Source organism: Sprattus sprattus (genome assembly GCF_963457725.1).
Source record: "Sprattus sprattus genome assembly, chromosome: 6".
Lineage (NCBI taxonomy): Eukaryota > Metazoa > Chordata > Actinopteri > Clupeiformes > Clupeidae > Sprattus > Sprattus sprattus.
In genome coordinates, this window is record NC_137925.1 from 7,113,282 (window position 1) to 7,117,852 (window position 4,571).

Genomic DNA, 4,571 nt, shown 5'->3' on the forward strand with positions numbered 1-4,571 from the left:
TCCATCATTCCACTGCTACGCCCCTTACCTTTCTTCGGTCGCACGTACCAGCAGATTTTCGTAAGGGTCCCAAATAGCCTACACCTCAGTATCCCAGACTCTTACCGTAAAATGTCAACAAATTCTACAATATATAAAAAGCAGTTCCTTTACAGTGTTTTTTTTTTATTCTTCAGGTGAATCACAATGGGCATGTCACATTTAATCAGTCACTCTCCCAATTCGTGCCGCATGAGTTCCCCGCAAACTCTAACAGGGACATTATCGCCCCATTCTGGACAGACCTAGACAATCGTGATTCAGGAAACATTTCCTATCAGCAGTATACTAGCGGTGATGTTCTTCAAACCGCAACTAAAGACATCAGCTCCTACTTCCCCAATGTGACTTTTACTGCTTCCTGGGTGTTTGTGGCCACTTGGGACAGAGTGGCCTATTTTCCAAAAACAGGGACGGTAAGTAGGCCTACCCTTTGTTAATTTGAGTGAAATTATTCCAAAATCAACACATAAAACTGCAAGTGCAGACACTTACAAATCCTTCTCCACCATATGATGAACGTTATATGCTCAGATGGCTCTAATTGCTCAAGCGTGGACCAATGTCACACACACACACACACACACGCACACACACACACACACACACACACATACAAACACACACCGTCTTTAAAGGCTCTAATTGCTCGAGAGTTCAAATGTGGACCAGTGTGACAGCCTCTTAGTGTGATATGCTTGTTGGTTTTAAACACCTCACATTTTGAGAATTCAAACAAATGAAATGGCCTTTTATCATGAATACATTACACTAGACTTACTACATCACTGGATTGGGTTTTCAGGAGACCACCTTCCAGGTAGTTTTGATTTCTGACAGTAAACTGGCTTTCATCTTAATGAACTACGGTGACATTGCCCCAACTTCAAAACAAGTGCAGGTAAGATAATCACAGATTCATTTTGTTTGTTTTTTACTTTTTTCATTCGAAAAGTTCTAACATTGTATTTTGCTCTAATACCTATCCAGATTGGATATGACACCATCAGTTCAACCCACTACGGGTCTCTACGGACTTGCTATCCAAACAACAGTATTGACATTGTGAACTTAAAGACCTCCAGCAATGTCAACGTCCAGGGACGATGGGCCTTCTTGACTTCGCTCCAGTCAACCAACTTCAGCTGTGAGCATCATTTGATTTGATCTATTTATGTTTCACGATTCTCTTTAAGTCACATGATCAGTTACAGTGATGACATGATGTGATCTAACAGCTGTCACCATGTCCCCATGTCTCCAATAAACTTTTTTCAGGTACAAACACCCCAGGATTGACAGAACCGCAGCCAGGTGAGCTGAGCATCCCATTTATTTACCTCAGACACCTTTGGGAAATGGTGCCATTGGGATCTACAGCCTCAGAACACGCAGACTCAGACATCATCTATCAGCGTCTATAGTAACACTGACACACATGGAAGGGACAGCCTCCATCTGTACAATAATCAGGATATGTCAAGACAAACCTTGGGGATTTTGTTTCTGGAATGAAAAACAGCAATTTCAGACCAGTCTTGTCATTTCTGCCGGACAGAATCCCAACCTTGTGTTTGTGTATTTAAAGCAGTATAGTAGAGTAGGGTTCCTATGCCTCAGTGTCAAGATCATGGGTTCGATTCTCAGTTGATTGCTGGTAAAAAAATAGATATCTGTACTGCTAGTTCCTTTGGATAATAATGTCTGCTACATAAATGAATGCTAATGTTGTTTTGTTGTGTTTTGTGCAGTCAGTGATCCCTCTGCTGACACCCAGTCTGGTAGGTTCAGAGTCCCCTTTTTACATACACACACATCAGCATACACCAACCTCAGCATACGCCCACCTCATTTTACACACACTTCAGCATGCACACACACACACACACACACGGGTGAAGAATGTTTACAAGAAGCAATGCATTATGTGCTAAATTGCACTCAATTAGACAGAAATGACAGCACAACCTTACCTAAGAGTCATGCACTTGTCTCTGTTAATGTGAATCAAATCAAACTTTATTTGTACGGCGCATTAAATACCAGGAGGTAACACAATGCGCCTCACAGTAGGACAAAAAAATGGGGGGGGGGGATATGTTGTTTATGTCTTTTGAGTCTGCTGGCACTTGCTATTTCAGGCGAAATTCGGTTTTCGGTTCGCTAATCTCTGGCTATCCCAGGACAATAAACACCAGTGACACATAGTTGCCATTAGGGGGCACTCCACTGTATGATGTGTCTACAACTGCTCTCTTCTTCTCTATGGTTGGACAACATACTGTATTGTTAGGTTTCCTCCGGTAGGAGGTAACCTATTGTATCTGTTAGTATTATTATTATTCTTCCGTAATGGGAGTCAATGGCAGCCCCTAGAACCATATGGTAACTTTTTGTGAAATTTGGCACACTCATTAAGGACAGTCCCTTCTTCATTCACACCAAGTTTCATGGCTCTCATTAGACCACTCTAGCGCCACCAACAGGTAAAAGTTGGACTTTTGTAACACACGCAACTTTTGAACCGTATGACCGATTTTCAAAAAGGAGGTACCATTGGACAAGGGGGTGCAACGGCGGTCTCTTGAACGTCCGGCCAGGACGGAATAGCTTCCGGGAGGGATCAGTGGTACGTTAGGTAACGTCAGTGATCTTCACAATCGTTTACACTCTTATCTCGCGGAAATGTTGACGGATTTACAAATGACTTGATTTACAATCGTCATTACCTTGGTAATAATTCTGGATGCTTGAACATGTTGAAATGGGCAGCTTAATTGTGTATCACGGCTATTGTGTATCAGTCATTTTACATCAATTGGCGAGGCATAATTGTTCTTTCTTTTCAATATAACTTAAGTTGAACATAATAAAACTGAAGTTTCACATGATTTCCAATCGGGTTGGTTTGTTAAACATCTTACATTATGATTTCGACAGGAAATTGCTGACTTTATTGCCAATGAAGATGCCATAATTTTGTGCAGCTGCCTGCTCTATTGAACGCTCCCTTGAAACGAGACCTGTCAGAGACCTGTCAATGTTATTTTCATATGAAAACCCATGTTTATAATTCTTCATAAGTATGTAGTGCCATAAGAAATATCTTACGTTTATAACAAACCAACCCGTTTGAAAATCGGTTGAAAATTGAGCAAGTTCTGGTTATTTAAAAAGTAGCCTACCACTACCAACACAATGTTAAGGGGGAGTGAGATTCCGTCTCAAAATGGCCGAATTGTGCGGACATTTGACTCCGTCGGCCAGCAACGCGGGCAACTTATCTAGCCTTTATCTAAGATATCGATGCCATTGGATTCCCTGGATCAAGACGAATTAAACCCACCCCTTGGCGTCAATTTCCGGTTACAGATTTTCCGCTATTTCCGATTTTATCAAAAACCTTTGAAAGCCTACTCCTCCTACAATTTTTGGTAAATCTTCTTCAAAATCACCAGAGATGATCTTCAGACCTAGCCTCACAAAAGTTATGGAAAGAATTTTGATCTTCACAACCGTTTGTCCGGTACAGCCAATCAAATTCAGCAGAAAAGTCGCCAAACAGGAAGTGAAGTCATATCTTGGCAAATCTTTGAGAAATCAACACCAAACTTGATATGTCACTGGAAGACACTACAACATGTTCCCATGTGCAAAGGCAACTTCATATCTTAAAAAATTATTGATATAAAGCAATTTGGATACATTGTTAACGCTAAAATAATGCTTTACACATCAACAGGTCAAAAAGTGATACTCTGATTCAATCACAAGTTCATGTGAAGACACTTGAGAATGTTTAGTACACAAATCTGAAAAAAAGTTGACTGTAAGATGAAAAGTGGATTTTTGGTGAATATTTGAAACATGCATGCTTGGCTAATTTCTAGGGTGATTTTCAGTAGAAGGTCTCTCTCTCTGCTCCTTTGCGCTCCTGATTCTCACACACACACACACACACACACACACACACACACATTCACACACACAGGGACAGGCTCCTTTGACACGCGCAAGCACACACACACAACATTTAAGGAAATGTAGGGATGACCACACCCCTTCTCACTCTTAGCTTGAAGCCATGGCCCTTGAGGATCTTCAAAGTAATGCATTTGAAATGTAATATCCCATTGGCAAGTCTGCAGCATGGATCTTTCTATACATTGACAAATTGTCACAAAAATACATTTCCCCCTGGTTCGCAATGTCTGGAGGAGGAAACCGCCATCGCTGCTTGCAGCTATATTTTGCTTTATTTTTCATAGATCATGTTCTTGGTCTACGTCTAGAGATTACCTCCTTTGAAGATCTAAATGAGGAGCAGATTGAGGAGCAAATACTGAAGCCGGTGAGTAAATCAGTCATGCTGGTTTGGTCTAAGGAATTTATGTGTATAAGATTAGATAGATTAGATTAGATTCAACTAGAAGTGCAGAATAGCAATAAAAGTGCAGAGTATGTGCATATGTAAAGTGAAATAAGTGAATAAATAAGATATATACAGTAAGAGTTAGGTATGAAATATGAAC